Below are 19,222 nucleotides of genomic sequence, written 5' to 3'. Positions count from 1 at the left end.
GCTTGCTTTTATCTGGCCCTTGGGGCACTATTTCATTGACTGACACCAGCAACGGGGCCCGATGACACCAACGGTGTAGTATAATTCCTCCCAATGACACCAACGATGGGGCACAATTCCTACCAATGACACCGACGATGGGGCACAGTTCCTACCAATGACACCAACTATGGGCCCCAATGATGGTACACAGTTCCTACCAATGACACCAACTATGGGCCCCAATGATGGGACACAGTTCCTACCAATGACACCAACGATGGGACACAGTTCCTACCAATGACACCAACTATGGGCCCCAATTATGGGACACAGTTCCTACCAATGACACCAACTATGGGCCCCAATGATGGGACACAGTTCCTACCAATGATACCAACTATGGGCCCCAATGATGGGACACAGTTCCTACCAATGATACCAACTATGGGCCCCAATGATGGGACACAGTTCCTACCAATGACACGAATGATGGGACACAGTTCCTACCAATGACACCAATTATGGGCCCCAATGATGGGACACAGTTCCTACCAATGACACCAACTATGGGCCCCAATGATGGGACACAGTTCCTACCAATGATACCAACTATGGGCCCCAATTATGGGACACAGTTCCTACCAATGACACCAATTATTAGGACACAGTTCCTACCAATGACACCAATTAATAGGACACAGTTCCTACCAATGACACCAAATATGGGCCCCAATAATGGGACACAGTTCCTACCAATGACACCAATGATGGGACACAGTTCCTACCAATGGCACCAACTATGGGCCCCGATGATGGGACACAATTCCTACCAATGACACCAAAGCTGGGGCATTGTTTACTCCAACTGATGCTGGGACTTTTTCTATTCCCGATGTCCACAGTCTGGCCCCCCTGAAGTCTGAAGGACAGTAAACCAGCCCTTTGTTTGGAAAGTTTGGAGACCCCCTGCGCTAAAGTATCAGAGGTGTAGATATAGTCATTTTTAGCAGGGGGTTCCCTGAGACCAGAAAGTTATTTCAAGGGTTCCTCTGCGTTGAAAAGGTTGAGAAAGGCTGGTCTACACTTAAGGAAAGAGAGTTGGATTTGGTAAATTTGTATGAAATCCCTTGCATGTGTGAGAACGGTAACATAACTTGATGAGTAGGTGACTTGCTGTAGTCACACCTAACACATGCAATATGATGCAACCTTATGGAGACATAAAACATATCTGACTTATTGTTCAGGTGACGGGGAATCTGTATATGTCGTGGCATGAAGTCAGGATGTTCCTGGTAATATAGGCGAGGGCAGTTACTCGTATGTTGTTGTCTCTGTAGATCACATCAGATTAGCCACCAGGACAACATCCATGGGCCACATGCATTTATATGACATGCGCTACTTTTATGGGGTGATTCATTTCAAGGCTCTTTTGAGAATTATATACAAGTGACGGGATCAGTCCAAACTGTGGGCATGTTTGTTAGATCTGGAAAATGAAACACTTTTTTTTTTTACAAGATGTTTGTATAACTATGAACATCTGTCTCTTTCTCGGATTTCCCCTCTTCATTGATGGGGTTTATCCTGGAACACTGCAGATGGAATTAAGTTAACACTCTCCATGCCAATATTGAGACATTATTGTCGAATTTTTCCCATGATAATAGGTATGTGGCAGGCCAATTCCACGAATATAGTAAGTAAAGGTTCCATATACAGCAGGGGCGGACTGACCATTTGGCCACTCGGGGGAAACTGCCCGAGGGCCCCGGGCCACTAGGAGGCCCCATCAGGGTTGCCAGCCTCAGTAAAACCAGGGACAGTATGTAAAAATCTGTGTTTTTTTTTACATCTGTCTCTGAAATATCCCTTACCGACATCCTTTGGGTCTAAAAATCCAGATATTATAGCTGCCCCACCTCTCCAGTACCTTCTCAGCCAATAGAAACATGTCTGTGTATACTGTGTGTACATGTATGTGTATACTGTGTGTGTGTATCAGAGCCTACGTATCTGACCGGTGAGTCCACTTGGGCAGAGGGTGGTCTCCCTTACGTGTCCGACTCGCGGCCCCTGGTAGAGAAGACAGGTGGCTCAGGAGTGCGGAGGAGTATGAGAGCCTGGTAGGTGAGTCCTGATGCTGGAAGAGAAGGGTCTTCAGACAGCTAGGCGGAGAGCAGGAATGCAGGCAGCGGATACTGAGCAGGAACCGGTAAGGTAAGTCCAGGTACAGGCCGGGTTCAGCAACGTGCAGGCAACGAGGTACAAGGGAGCGCACAGGAGCAAAGGTCAAAAACGAGCCAGAGGTCAGGTGCGGGGGCGGATATCCAGGAAGGTCAGAAGAGCAAGCCGAGTCAATAGGTAATCAAGCCGGAGTTCAGGTTCAGGGAACAAGGGGAGCTGTTGGTCAGGCAGCACTGATCAATGGGTTCAGCCAGACTAAATAGGCCAGCCGGCGCCAAATAGCGCGCACGCGCGTGCGCCAATGAGCACAGGCGCATGCGAACCTGCATGCCCACGCGCCCGAACACCCACGCGCGCACCAGCACCCCCGGAAGCACACGAGTCACGCACCAACATGCGCACCAGGGTCAGCCAGCACACGCACACGCGTACCCACTGGAACGCGCACAGGAACACGAGCGCCAACGCATGCCGTCGTGAGCCAGGTTAGGTAACCTCTCTAACAGTGTGTGTGTGTGTGTTTGTGTATACTATGTGGCCCCATAATCTCTGATTGCCTGGGGGCCCCATAATCTCCTATTGCCCAGGGGCCCCATGAGTTGTCAGTCCACCCGTGATATACAGTATCTCACAAAAGGGAGTACACCCCTCACATTTTCTCACTGGCACCGAGGCAGAGACATTTTTACCTCTCATTAAAGCTGACAATTATTTTGCCTTCCTTTGGAACAACTGTGGGTTAGGATTGTGTATATGGAGGTTTTCTATTATTTTTCTTTCTATTTGTTGAACCACATGGACTTTTTCAACCTGACTAACTATGTAACTATGACATAGCGGCAGTTTTTTTCATCTCAGGTTAAGCCCCACTATTAGCGCAATGTGGCCACACCCACCATATTGTCACCCCCTACTATTCTGCGCTCTGTCCCTCCTGCATTGAAAGATACAATTAAAAGAAAACAAAAGTCATCCACAGGGTATTAAGGTAAAAGAAATGTTTGTAAATTATTACAGTAGAGGATTATTCAGCGCTAATAAAGTAGGGAAAATAATGATTGGCTCACGTGCAGATTGTAAGTTTGCCCCAATGATGGGACACAGTTCCTACCAATGACACCAACGATGGGACACAGTTCCTACCAATGACACCAACTATGGGCCCCAATGATGGGACACAGTTCCTACCAATGACACCAACTATGGGCCCCAATGATGGGACACAGTTCCTACCAATGATACCAACTATGGGCCCCAATGATGGGACACAGTTCCTACCAATGATACCAACTATGGGCCCCAATGATGGGACACAGTTCCTACCAATGATACCAACTATGGGCCCCAATGATGGGACACAGTTCCTACCAATGACACCAATTAATAGGACACAGTTCCTACCAATGACATCAGCTATGGGCCCCAATGATGGGACACAGTTCCTACCAATGACACCAATGATGGGACACAGTTCCTACCAATGACACCAACTATGGGCCCCAATGATGGGACACAATTCCTACCAATGACACCAAAGCTGGGGCATGGTTTACTCCAACTGATGCTGGGACTTTTTCTATTCCCGATGTCCACAGTCTGGCCCCCCTAAAGTCTGAAGGACAGTAAACCAGCCCTTTGTTTGGAAAGTTTGGAGACCCCCTGCGCTAAAGTATCAGAGGTGTAGATATAGTATAATATTTGATCCCCAACCAACCAACAATAATTCTGCCCCCCCACACACTGGCTCCAGTAGGTGCTCATGTGGTGCACAGATTAGTCCTGTCCATGTAGGAAGGTTCTCCTAATGACAACTCGTTATGTGTATAAAAGACACCTGTCCACAGAATCTCTTCCATTCAATCCTCACCATCATTGAACACTGAAGACCAAAGAGCTGTCCAAGAACATCAGGGAGAAGATTGAAGACCTGCACAAGGCTGGAATGGGCTACAAGACCATCAGCAAGAATCTTGGTGAGAGGAGACAACTGTTGGAGCGAATATTCACAAATGGGAGAAGTACAAAATAACCATCAATTGTCCTCAGTCTGGAGCTCCACGCAAGACTTGGCCTCATGAGGTGAGGATGGTCATGAGAAAAGTGAGGGATCCGCCCAGAACTACACGGGAGGAGCTTGTGAGTGATCTCAAGGCAGGTGGGACCACAGCCACCAAACACACCATCGGTAACACAATACACCGCCATGGATTGAAATCCTGCAGCGCCTGCAAGGTCCCCCTCCTCAAAAAGGGCTATGTACAGGAACATCTGAAGTTTGCCAATCAACATCTAAATGATTCAGAGAAGGATTGGAAGAAAGTGCTGTGGTCAGATGAGACCAAAATTGAGCTTTTATGCCGCGTACACACGACCGGCAGACTAGGTCCAACGGTCTTCCTGACAGACTTTCGGCGGCGTTCCGATGGACTTTACGAATGAACAGACTTGGCCACATGGGAATGGACTAAGTGCGTTGCGAAAGTTCGTTCTTTTTGAACGTGATGACATAAGACGGGACTAAAAAAGGAAGTTCAATAGCCAGTAGCCAATAGCTTCCCTTGCATCGTATTTGGTCTGTTGGACCAGCACACAGATGAACAGTTTTCCCGATAGGAATTGAGTCCGTCGGACAGATTTGAAACATGTTCTATTTTTAGGTCCGTCTGATTTTTTTTTTAATGAAAAACGATCGGATTAGCCCACACAAATGTCTGACGGACTGATTCCGTCGGACCTAGTCTGCCGGAAAGTCCAGTTGTGTGTACGCGGCCAGAAAGTCCAGTTGTCTGTACGCGGCCAGAAAGTCCAGTTGTGTGTACGCGGCCAGAAAGTCCAGTTGTGTGTACGCGGCCAGAAAGTCCAGTTGTCTGTACGCGGCATTAACTGGACTTAGAGTAAGAAAAATGCTGACTATGACCCTAAGAACACCAACCCTACAGTCAACCACGGAAATGGAAACATAAGGCTTTAGAACTGTTTCTCTGCTAAAGGTACAGGCCAACTTTGCCGCATTGAGGGCCCAATGGACGAGGGCCATGTATTGTAAAATCTTGGATGAGAACCTTCTTCCCTCCTCCAGAACACTGAAGATGGGTCATGGATGGGTCTTCCAGCATGACAATGACCCAAAACATACCGCCAAGGCAACAAAGGAGTGGCTCAAGAAGAAGCACGTTCGAGTCATGGAGTGGCGTAGCCAGTCTCCAGACCTTAATCCCATAGAAAATGTATGGAGGGACCTGAAACTTCAAGTTGCCAAGCGACAGCCAAGAAACCTTAAGGCTTTAGAGAAGATCTGTAAAGAAGGGTGGACCAAAATCCCTCCTGAGATGTGCGAACCTGGTCACCAACCGCAAGAAACGTCTGACCTCTGTGATCGCCAACAAGGGTTTCTCCACCAACTACCAAGTCATGTTTTGCTTGGGGATCAAATACTTATTTTACTCACTGAACTGCAACTCCATTTATAATATTTGTGTTTTTTTTCTGGATTTTTGGTTGATATTCTGTCTCTATAATATAAAATATGATATTTTATTTTTTTTACACTTTCATACTGATTATAAAGGGCGAGCACTATCATACGAATAATGAAGGCCGAACATAGTCATACAGATTAATAAGGCTGAGCACTGTCATACCGATTAGGAAAGCCTAGCACTATTATACTAATTATGAAGGTCTAGCTCTATCATACCAATTATTAAGGCCTAGCACTATCATACCGATTATGAAGGCCTAGCACTATCATACCGATTATGAAGGCCTAGCACTATCATACCGATTATGAAGGCTTAGCACTATCATACCGATTATGAAGGCCTAGCACTATCATACCGATTATGAAGGCCTAGCACTATCATACCGATTATGAAGGCCTAGCACTATCATACCGATTATGAAGGCCTAGCACTATCATACCGATTATGAAGGCCTAGCACTATCATACCGATTATGAAGGCCTAGCACTATCATACCGATTATGAAGGCTTAGCACTATTATACTGATTATGAAAGCCTAGCACTATCATACTGATTATGAAAGCCTAGCACTATTATACTGATTATGAAGGCCTAGCACTATCATACCGATTATGAAGGCCTAGCACTATCATAATGATTATGAAAGCCTAGCACTATCATACCGATTATGAAGGCTTAGCACTATTATACTGATTATGAAAGCCTAGCACTATCATACTGATTATGAAAGCCTAGCACTATTATACTGATTATGAAGGCCTAGCACTATCATACCGATTATGAAGGCCTAGCACTATCATAATGATTATGAAGGCCTAGCACTATCATACCGATTATGAAGGCCTAGCACTATCAAACTGATTATGAAGGCCTAGCACTATCAAACTGATTATGAAGGCCTAGCACTATTATACTGATTATGAAGGCCTAGCACTATTACCGTATATACTCGAGTATAGGCCGACCCGAATATAAGCCGAGGCCCCCAATTTACCCCCAAAAAACTGGAAAACTTATTGACTCGTGTATAAGCCGAGGGTGAGACATGGCTGTCCATCCCTGTGTGTCCGTCCATCCCTGTGTGTGTGTCCGTCCATCCATCCCTGTGTGTGTGTCCATCCATCCATCCATCCCTGTGTGTGTGTCCGTCCATCCATCCCTGTGTGTGTATCCATCCATCCATCCATCCCTGTGTGTGTGTGTGTGTGTGTGTGTATTCATCCATCCATCCATCCCTGTGTGTGTGTGTGTGTGTGTGTGTGTGTGTGTGTGTGTGTGTATCCATCCATCCATCCGTGTGTGTGTGTGTGTGTGTGTGTGTGTGTGTGTGTGTGTGTGTGTGTGTGTGTGTGTGTGTGTGTGTGTGTGTGTCCGTGCAGCCTTGTGTGTGTGTCCAGCCTACCTGTGTCCCAAGCCTCCGTCCCGAGCCGCCGTCGTCCCGAGCCTCCTCTGTCCCGTGCCTCCTCTGTCCCGTGCCTCCTCTGTCCCGAGCCTCCTCTGTCCCGTGCCTCCTCTGTCCCGTGCCTCCTCTGTCCCGAGCCTCCTCTGTCCCGTGCCTCCTCTGTCCCGTGCCTCCTCTGTCCCGTGCCTCCTCTGTCCCGTGCCGTGCCGATGGATCGCCGCTCCAGGATCGCCGCTCTTCTCGGCGGCCATTCTACAATTCAAAAGCCGCGCCTCCTTCTCCGCCTCCGCCTGTGATAGGCGGAACACTCAATTTCCCAGCAGCCTGTGTTCCGCCTATCACGGACATCCTCTCATACTCGTCCGTAGTATGAGAATGAACGGATGTCCGTGATAGGCGGAACACTGACTGCTGGGAAATTCAGTGTTCCGCCTATCACAGGCGGAGGCGGAGAAGGAGGCGCGGCTTTTGAATTTTAATGTCCGCCGTCTGTCTGCTCGATACGCTGATCGAGCAGTCAGACAGCGGTGACTCGAGTATAAGCCGAGGGGGCACTTTCAGCCTCAAAAAAGAGGCTGAAAATCTCGGCTTATACTCGAGTATATACGGTATACTGATTATGAAGGCCTAGCACTATTATACTGATTATGAAAGCCTAGCACCATCATACCGATTATTAAGACCTAGCACTATCATACTGATTATGAAAGCCTAGCACTATCATACCGATTATTAAGGCCTAGCACTATCATACTGATTATGAAAGCCTAGCACCATTATACTGATTATGAAAGCCTAGCACTATTATACCGATTATGAAGGCCTAGCACTATTATACTGATTATGAAGGCCTAGCACTATTATACCGATTATGAAGGCCTAGCACTATCAAACTGATTATGAAGGCCTAGCACTATCAAACTGATTATGAAGGCCTTGCACTATCAAACTGATTATGAAGGCCTTGCACTATTATACTGATTATGAAGACCTAGCACTATCATACTGTTTATGAAGGCCTAGCACTATCATACCGATTATTAAGGCCTAGCACTATCATACTGATTATGAAAGCCTAGCACTATCATACCGATTATGAAGGCCTAGCACTATCAAACTGATTATGAAGGCCTAGCACTATCAAACTGATTATGAAGGCCTAGCACTATTATACTGATTATGAAGACCTAGCACTATCATACTGTTTATGAAGGCCTAGCACTATCATACTGATTATTAAGGCCTAGCACTATCATACTGATTATGAAAGCCTAGCACTATCATACCGATTATGAAGGCCTAGCACTATCAAACTGATTATGAAGGCCTAGCACTATCAAACTGATTATGAAGGCCTAGCACTATTATACTGATTATGAAGACCTAGCACTATCATACTGTTTATGAAGGCCTAGCACTATCATACCGATTATTAAGGCCTAGCACTATCATACCGATTATGAAGGCCTAGCACTATCATACTGATTATGAAAGCCTAGCACTATCATACTGATTATGAAAGCCTAGCACTATCATACTGATTATGAAAGCCTAGCACTATCAAACTGATTATGAAGACCTAGCACTATTATACTGATTATGAAGGCCTAGCACTATTATACCGATTATGAAGGCCTAGCACTATCAAACCGATTATGAAGGCCTAGCACTATCATAATGATTATGAAAGCCTAGCACTATCATACCGATTATGAAGGCCTAGCACTATCAAACTGATTATGAAGGCCTAGCACTATCAAACTGATTATGAAGGCCTAGCACTATTATACTGATTATGAAGGCCTAGCACTATTACCGTATATACTCGAGTATAGGCCGACCCGAATATAAGCCGAGGCCCCCAATTTACCCCCAAAAAACTGGAAAACTTATTGACTCGTGTATAAGCCGAGGGTGAGACATGGCTGTCCATCCCTGTGTGTCCGTCCATCCCTGTGTGTGTGTCCGTCCATCCATCCCTGTGTGTGTGTCCATCCATCCATCCCTGTGTGTGTGTCCGTCCATCCATCCCTGTGTGTGTATCCATCCATCCATCCATCCCTGTGTGTGTGTGTGTGTGTGTGTGTGTGTGTGTGTGTGTGTGTGTGTGTGTGTGTGTGTGTGTGTGTCCGTGCAGCCTTGTGTGTGTGTCCAGCCTACCTGTGTCCCAAGCCTCCGTCCCGAGCCGCCGTCGTCCCGAGCCTCCTCTGTCCCGTGCCTCCTCTGTCCCGTGCCTCCTCTGTCCCGAGCCTCCTCTGTCCCGTGCCTCCTCTGTCCCGTGCCTCCTCTGTCCCGAGCCTCCTCTGTCCCGTGCCTCCTCTGTCCCGAGCCTCCTCTGTCCCGTGCCTCCTCTGTCCCGTGCCTCCTCTGTCCCGAGCCTCCTCTGTCCCGTGCCTCCTCTGTCCCGTGCCTCCTCTGTCCCGAGCCTCCTCTGTCCCGTGCCTCCTCTGTCCCGTGCCTCCTCTGTCCCGTGCCTCCTCTGTCCCGTGCCGTGCCGATGGATCGCCGCTCCAGGATCGCCGCTCTTCTCGGCGGCCATTCTACAATTCAAAAGCCGCGCCTCCTTCTCCGCCTCCGCCTGTGATAGGCGGAACACTCAATTTCCCAGCAGCCTGTGTTCCGCCTATCACGGACATCCTCTCATACTCGTCCGTAGTATGAGAATGAACGGATGTCCGTGATAGGCGGAACACTGACTGCTGGGAAATTCAGTGTTCCGCCTATCACAGGCGGAGGCGGAGAAGGAGGCGCGGCTTTTGAATTTTAATGTCCGCCGTCTGTCTGCTCGATACGCTGATCGAGCAGTCAGACAGCGGTGACTCGAGTATAAGCCGAGGGGGCACTTTCAGCCTCAAAAAAGAGGCTGAAAATCTCGGCTTATACTCGAGTATATACGGTATACTGATTATGAAGGCCTAGCACTATTATACTGATTATGAAAGCCTAGCACCATCATACCGATTATTAAGACCTAGCACTATCATACTGATTATGAAAGCCTAGCACTATCATACCGATTATTAAGGCCTAGCACTATCATACTGATTATGAAAGCCTAGCACCATTATACTGATTATGAAAGCCTAGCACTATTATACCGATTATGAAGGCCTAGCACTATTATACTGATTATGAAGGCCTAGCACTATTATACCGATTATGAAGGCCTAGCACTATCATAATGATTATGAAGGCCTAGCTCTATCATACCGATTATGAAGGCCTAGCACTATCAAACTGATTATGAAGGCCTAGCACTATCAAACTGATTATGAAGGCCTTGCACTATTATACTGATTATGAAGACCTAGCACTATCATACTGTTTATGAAGGCCTAGCACTATCATACCGATTATTAAGGCCTAGCACTATCATACTGATTATGAAAGCCTAGCACTATCATACCGATTATGAAGGCCTAGCACTATCAAACTGATTATGAAGGCCTAGCACTATCAAACTGATTATGAAGGCCTAGCACTATTATACTGATTATGAAGACCTAGCACTATCATACTGTTTATGAAGGCCTAGCACTATCATACTGATTATTAAGGCCTAGCACTATCATACTGATTATGAAAGCCTAGCACTATCATACCGATTATGAAGGCCTAGCACTATCAAACTGATTATGAAGGCCTAGCACTATCAAACTGATTATGAAGGCCTAGCACTATTATACTGATTATGAAGACCTAGCACTATCATACTGTTTATGAAGGCCTAGCACTATCATACCGATTATTAAGGCCTAGCACTATCATACCGATTATGAAGGCCTAGCACTATCATACTGATTATGAAAGCCTAGCACTATCATACTGATTATGAAAGCCTAGCACTATCATACTGATTATGAAAGCCTAGCACTATTATACTGATTATGAAAGCTTAGCACTATTATACCGATTATGAAGGCTTAGCACTATCATACTGATTATGAAGGTCTAGCACTATCATACCGATTATTAAGACCTAGCACTATCATACTGATTATGAAAGCCTAGCACTATCATACTGATTATGAAAGCTTAGCACTATTATACCGATTATGAAGGTCTAGCACTATCATACCGATTATTAAGACCTAGCACTATCATACTGATTATGAAAGCCTAGCACTATCATACTGATTATGAAAGCCTAGCACTATTATACTGATTATGAAAGCCTAGCACTATCATAATGATTATGAAGGTCTAGCACTATCATACCGATTATTAAGACCTAGCACTATCATACTGATTATGAAAGCCTAGCACTATCATACTGATTATGAAAGCTTAGCACTATTATACCGATTATGAAGGTCTAGCACTATCATACCGATTATTAAGACCTAGCACTATCATACTGATTATGAAAGCCTAGCACTATTATACCGATTATGAAGGCTTAGCACTATCATAATGATTATGAAGGCCTAGCACTATTATACCGATTATGAAGGCCTAGCACTATCATACCGATTATGAAAGCCTAGCACTATCATACTGATTATGAAAGCCTAGCACTATTATACCGATTATGAAGGCCTAGCACTATCATACTGATTATGAAAGCCTAGCACTATTATACCGATTATGAAGGCCTAGCACTATCATACCGATTATGAAAGCCTAGCACTATCATACCGATTATGAAAGCCTAGCACTGTTGTGCTGATGTTCTGTCAAACGGCATATATTATATTTGTAAATCACACAACATGATAATCCATACAAGATGAGAGCCTCATTTTGCTTCCGTCTTCCCATCGCTGACCCACTCCTATTAGGCTGGAGTAAGAAAATGATATGGAAAGAAAAAATAGAGTCAGCACCTTATTATCTACAATAAAACAATTTCTCCGGAGCTTCCCCACTGGCCGTTAAACACAAAGGCCACATTATCTCTGCTGTAAACCTTGATTAAAGTTTATAACAGCAATAAGCCCCTCAAAAATTCATTGTCCCCGCAGTTAATGAGACGTTTAATGGCGCTAACAAGCTATCGCTCACATATTATGGCTCGGATAACACTTCTCCCCCTGTGTCTACGGATGGCAGAGGCGGCTCTTCATCTTCTGCATGTTTGCGGCATAATTCAGACACAAATAATGGGTGATGTAGCTCATCCCTTCATTGGGTTACATTAAAGAGTACCTGTCACCACCTAATATAGCAACAAAGTTGTACTACAGTAACTATTGTATACTAGGAAGATACTAGGAAGATACAAAGAACAAGTGCAGTAACCCATCATAACCAGGTCCTACCATTTACTGGTCTATCTTTACTATGGTGAAAGTGGCTGTAATATTGCACAATTTTTTATATACCGTATTTTCCAGCGTATAAGACGACCATTTACACTTTAAAAAAAATTGCCCAAAAATCGATGGGTCGTCTTATACGGCGGGTATAAAATGCTACCCGCTGGATGCCTTTTGGATGTGCAGGCTACATAGAGTATACACCTCTGAGCCAATCACAGCGAGCGATGTATTCTATTAATGACTACAGAGCCTACTTGGATTGGAGTAACAACCGCTCCCAATCCGAGCAGGCTACATACAGTAGCCTGCTCGGGGTTGGCGTTGAGAGTCAGAGAGGCACGGGCTTATGATGTTACAGCCTCTGCCAATCCGAGCAGGCTTTGTATTCATTAAAAGAATACATCACTCGCCGTGATTGGCTTAGCGCGGTATGGCTCCAGCTCCAGCAATAAGAAGGAAATATGAAGCCTCGGAAGGCTCTTATACGGTGAGTATAACTAAAAACCTAGGTTTTCACTGTAAATTTAGGGGGTCGCCTTATACACTGGAAAATACGGTGTATTCTTCTCACATTTTATGTAGAATAAAAATAGTCATTTTATATAGATAGAAATTGCACACTTCAAGGGCCACATTAAAGTCAGATTGTCCATGTGGCGGGAGTCACTATGGGCGGGAGACTTGTGGAACCCAGCTTACCTAAGAGAGCTATGGAAACTCCTCGTCCAGCTCTTCCCCGGCCCCTCCTATGTGTAAGGCCGCGTACACACGGGCGGACTGTCTGCCCAACTAAGTCCGTCAGACAATCCGACAGACAGTCCGTCCTACTTTCGAATGAACGGACTTGACCACACACGATGAACAGACAGTCCGCTGAAAGCTTGCACGATGACGTGTACAGCACGTACGACGGGACTAGAAATACGACGTCCAATACACTGCAATGCAACCTTCGGCCATGTAAATCCTTTCTGAGCATGCGCCATACTTAGTCCGTCCAACTTGCCTACTCACGAGCGGACTGTCCGCTGAAACCAAAGTTGGACGGACAATATTACGGAAATTCCGAAAGACTTAGTCCGCCAGACTGTCCGCTGAAAAGGTCCGCTGAAGCCCACACACGAGCGGACTGTCTGCTGAAACACGTTTCAGTGGACTAAGTTGGACGGACAGTCCTCTCGTGTGTACGCGGCCTAAGTTACCCTGTGTCTATTAGGAGCACAGGGTGACAGAGAACCCCAGTCGGGTCTGCACTAATCAGACTCACCGTACAACCACAGCGGATTCAGTATTTCCTTTTACCCCTGTTATCCAGGGTCTTATATGTGTGGTTTGTGTTGAAAGAATATAGGGGCTTTTTCACGTGGGAAAGTAATATTTCTGAACAATCTCCTTCAAGAAATTATGAAGACAAAGTCCACCTTTTGTCTCAGACCATTGTTAGATGGTTTGATGTGCTATGGGGGTTGCTATGTGTTTGTTAAGTGCCTGCATTCCATTGTTCTATTGTTTCTGTCTGCCTTGGGAGCAAAGTATTATGGGATGTATATGTGGATGTGGATTAGCTGTGAGGGAAGGGGGGATTTCTCCAGCAGGCCCTCCCTCCTGATAACACAGTCTACTGCTGGAAAGTTGACCCTGTGTGTCTCGTGTTACTGGAGGAGGTAAAGTTTACCCTGCCCTGTGTCAATATGCAAAGAAGGGGGTTGCTTCCTGAGTGTATATCTGCCTGTGTTTGAATAGACAGTCTTATGTTTGTTTTCCACCTTGGGTGGGCTAAGGGATCTTGGATCGTACTGGTACCGAACAAAGGAAGCTTAAACAGCGGACAGACTCTTCTTGAGTATGAGGTCCGTGACATTTGGTGGCAGTGGTGGGATTGTGCTCCCTAGCTGTGAACATGTCCAAACCACCCTTGGAATCCAAGGTCTGGATAGCAGGAGAGGAGAGGTACAGATACCAGCCACCGTGGAAGAGGAATTTGAAAGGAGGTTGTGAGAGATGCGGATACAGCACAGGGGACCAGTGTCAATGCGGGTCCTGCTGGGATGGTATAATTCTGTTCACTTACAACTCTGGAAGAAATCACTAGTTCGGGAGCAGCACCACCAGGGAAAAATTCTCCCCTCCATCCATGTATGATACTGGTCGCATTATGAAGTGTGAGTGCTGTTGGGAAAACAATCGAACCAGGAGTGGACAGCTGAGTTAAGCAGGCTGATCCAGGCAGAGATGCGGTTGGATGAGAGCTATAGAGCCCTCCACTGGTGTGTAGCCCAAGTGTGCCCGTGGACAGTGGACGGCAGCCCCACAGAAAGCTTTGACTATGTCAACCTGGGGCTGTTGTACTGAAGGCTGATCAATGACCCTGGCTTTGGGAGTGATCTGAAGTGGCGTTTGGAGGAAATCATGGAGTACGGAGAATGAAGACCAAATGGCACGGACCCTCGTACTCAAGAAGAGCATAAGCGTTCTTTGTCCGGTACCATCATGGTCCAAGACCCCCTAGCCCACCCAGTCCCTTGTCGAGACATAGTGTAGGGTGAAAAGCAAACATAAGACTATTCAAACACAGGCATAAAGAGATATACACTCAGAGGACAATCCCCCTGATTTGCATAATGACACAGGGTGGGGAAAACTTTACCTCCTTCGGTAACATGAGACACACAGGTGTATTCAACTTTCCAGCAGTAGACTGTCTTATCAAGAGGGAGGGGCTGCTGGAGGAATCCCCCCTCCCCTCTCACAGCTAATCCACATCCACATATACATCCCATAATACTTTGCTCCCAAGGCAGACAGACACAATAGAACAATGGAATACAGGCACTTAACAAACACATAGCAACCCCCATACAACCTCAAACCATCTAGCAATGGTCTGAGAAGAAAGGTGGACTTTATCTTCATATTTTCTTGAGGGAGATTGTTCAGAAATATTACTGTCCCAAGTGAAAGAGCCCCTTCATGCTTTCAACGCAAACCACACATATAGAACCCTGGATAACAGTGGTAAAAGGAAATGCTGAGTCCGGTGTGGTGGTACAGTGAGTCTGATTAGTGCAGACCCACCTTGGGTTCTTGGTCACCCTGTGCCCCTAATACACATAGGGTCACTTACGCATAGGAGGGGCTGGGGGAGCTAGACAAGGAGTTTCCTGAGCTCTCTAAGGTAAGCTGGGTTCCACAAGCCCCCCGCCCAAAGTCACTCCTAACAAAGCCCAGATTTAGATTTATTCCAAGGTGATGTAGTCAGGTTTGCTAGTGCAGCGCACCCCCTGAGAGCCGCTGCTGAACTTAGTCCTTTTACTCTGGTTAGTGCACGACAGTACAGGTCCTTCTCAAAAAATTAGCATATTGTGATAAAGTTCATTATTTTCTGTAATGTACTGATAAACATTAGACTTTCATATATTTTAGATTCATTACACACAACTGAAGTAGTTCAAGCCTTTTCTTGTTTTAATATTGATGATTTTGGCATACAGCTCCTGAAAACCCCAAAATCCTATCTCAAAAAATTAGCATATTTCATCCGACCAATAAAAGAAAAGTGTTTTTAATACAAAAAAAGTCAACCTTCAAATAATTATGTTCAGTTATGCACTCAATACTTGGTCGGGAATCCTTTTGCAGAAATGACTGCTTCAATGCGGAGGATGGAGGCAACCAGCCTGTGGCACTGCTGAGGTGTTATGGAGGCCCAGGATGCTTCGATAGCGGCCTTAAGCTTATCCAGAGTGTTGGGTCTTGCGTCTCTCAACTTTCTCTTCCCAATATCCCACAGATTCTCTATGGGGTTCAGGTCAGGAGAGTTGGCAGGCCAATTGAGCACAGTAATACCATGGTCAGTAAACCATTTACCAGTGGTTTTGGCACTGTGAGCAGGTGCCAGGTCGTGCTGAAAAATGAAATCTTCATCTCCATAAAGCTTTTCAGCAGATGGAAGCATGAAGTGCTCCAAAATCTCCTGATAGCTAGCTGCATTGACCCTGCCCTTGATAAAACACAGAGGACCAACACCAGCAGCTGACATGGCACCCCAGACCATCACTGACTGTGGGTACTTGACACTGGACCTCAGGCATTTTGGCATTTCCCTCTCCCCTGTCTTCCTCCAGACTCTGGCACCTTGATTTCCGAATGACATGCAAAATTTGCTTTCATCCGAAAAAAGTACTTTGGACCACTGAGCAACAGTCCAGTGCTGCGTCTCTGTAGCCCAGGTCAGGCGCTTCTGCCGCTGTTTCTGGTTCAAAAGTGGCTTGACCTGGGGAATGCGGCACCTGTAGCCCATTTCCTGCACACGCCTGTTCATGGTGGCTCTGAATGATTCTACTCCAGACTCAGTCCACTGCTTCCGCAGGTCCTCCAAAGTCTGGAATCGGTCCTTCTCCACAATCTTCTTCAGGGTCCGGTCACCTCTTCTCGTTGTGCAGCGTTTTCTGCCACACTTTTTCCTTCCCACAGACTTCCCACTGAGGTGCCTTGATACAGCACTCTGGGAACAGCCTATTCGTTCAGAAATTTCTTTCTGTGTCTTACCCTCTTGCTTGAGGGTGTCAATGATGGCCTTCTGGACAGCAGTCAGGTCGGCAGTCTTACCCATGATTGCGGTTTTGAATAATGAACCAGGCTGGGAGTTTTTAAAAGCCTCAGGAATCTTTTGCAGGTGTTTAGAGTTAATTAGTTGATTCAGATGATTAGGTTAATAGCTTGTTTAGAGAACCTTTTCATGATATGCTAATTTTTTGAAATAGGAATTTTGGGTTTTCATGAGCTGTATGCCAAAATCATCAATATTAAAACAAGAAAAGGCTTGAACTACTTCAGTTGTGTGTAATGAATCTAAAATATATGAAAGTCTAATGTTTATCAGTACATTACAGAAAATAATGAACTTTATCACAATATGCTAATTTTTTGAGAAGGACCTGTATTTACTTCACCTTTCCATTGACTCAAAGGAACAGTCTAGGGGCATGTTTTAGGTTTTATTAGAACTTAGAACTTGGGTTGAGATGAGGGGCGTATAGGATACCCCGAAACTGAAGAACTGGATATCTTGAAGACTATTTAACTATCTTGCTGAACTGAGAAAAGGACATTCCGACCACAAAATCCGTTGGATTTTTTCAGACACATGGTCGCACAAAGTTGTCGGAAAATCTGATCGTTAGGAATGAGGTGACGTTCGTAACTTATGACGGGACTACATAGAGGCCAGTAGCCAATAGCTTTCATCTCCAATTTTTTTCTGAGCATGCGTGGCACTTTGTGCATCGGAAATTCTCTCCACACGTTCGAAAAAAGTCTGATCGGATTTTGTTGTCGGAGAATTTTAAATCCAGCTCTCAAACTTTTTCCGTTGGAAATTCTGACACATGAGCCCACACACGATCAGATTTTTCGACAACATAATCTGACTTTTTCCGAATTTCCAACCGTGTGTATGGGGCATAACCCATACTGTATCCATCAGGCTCTTCTCAGTGAGGGAGAAGCAGGCTCACACCACCATAGGACAGCTGGACACTCTTTCCCCAACTACCTGGCTCTCTCCACTGAGCTTCTCCAGACCCAACTTGATTTTAGGACTGCAAGCTTCCGAATAGGCCGCCCAGTTAAGCCTAGCTGGGACTTCAATGTTTTTCTGATGGCTCCTTCTAGTGTTCTGCCTATGGCTAGAGCTCTCCCTGAACAGAGGTCTCCTCAAGCAGGACAGGACCCAGGAACTCCCTCTGCCTGCCTCAGACTTCAAACTATTTCTGGGCTCTCTCACCACCTACTGGGCATGCCTCCCAATAGATTGGTTGGAATCCTATAAATATTCAGGCTGCTTTCTCTATTCTTCCTCCCACTAGATATCCATAATTCTCTAGAATACAGGGAAAAGCAATCAAATCAGCAGCCTGTTAGACACTCAGCAGACCTAAATAATCAACTGCTGCTCCACTAATTCCAGAGCTTAATACATTTATGTAACAGCATATACTACTCTAGGAGGGTGCTACACTAATGCTAACAAATGTTATTCCCTGTTGGGAAGCTTTGCTCCTTACCTGTGACACAAGAAGGTTAAATTAAGTGCCTGCAATGCTGAGCTGCGGTGCTGCACAGTCAAAAGTGGGTCAGTTAGGGTCTTTACTCACAAGTCCCCAGGACTGCTGCCTCCTTCCAGCTTCCTCCGGGCAAGGTCCAGTGAGACTCTACCTCTTCAAATTCTGCATTCAGTTCTAGATTATTCCCATGTCACCAGCCCTACCACAACCGAGACCTTGCAGAACAGCAATTCAGTCCATAGGATGCCTCAGAGGCAAGCAGCCTCCTGAGGCTTTCCGGAAACTTCCCTGTTGGGAAATAGAACAGTCTCACCAGGGCTGCAGACTATTTACCACCTCCCATTCCACCTTTTGGTCACACCACCCCAGGGATTGGCCAAGGCTTGAAAAATATTCAGACTAGTTATTTTAATTTTCCACCCTAAACTCTTGAAACTTCTTCCAGAGACAAGGGGAAACAATCAAACTCCCAGCCCGTGAAACCCTAAGCAGACCAGAGCAAGTGATCACTGTTCCCTTGATTGCAAAAGGAACCAAAAGCTAAATTTACCTAGCAGAGGAAAAAGCACAGGTGCCAATCTGAGTATAGTATGTGTAGCACTACCCCCCAAGGAGTTGCTGGTTAGATTTTGGCTTACTGTTACCTTCTGCTCTCCTCATTTCACGTCTAGGGGTGTCACGTGGTAGATGGCCCAGTAACTCGAGAGACTGACAATAGATCCACGTGAATGAATTTTATTTGCAAAACATAGACAATGAGCAGTCTCTTAAATTGGGATAAGAGGGTTGGAAAGGAGGTTCAGGTACTCTTAATGTCAAAGTCAAAATGTTGAAGAACT

This window comes from Lithobates pipiens, unplaced genomic scaffold, assembly GCF_037356315.1.
Source record: "Lithobates pipiens isolate NorthernLeopardFrog02 unplaced genomic scaffold, aLitPip1_a1.2 Scaffold_162, whole genome shotgun sequence".
NCBI classification, from domain to species: domain Eukaryota; kingdom Metazoa; phylum Chordata; class Amphibia; order Anura; family Ranidae; genus Lithobates; species Lithobates pipiens.
The sequence above is the reverse complement of the archived record's forward strand: the minus strand, read 5'-3'. Positions refer to the sequence as shown.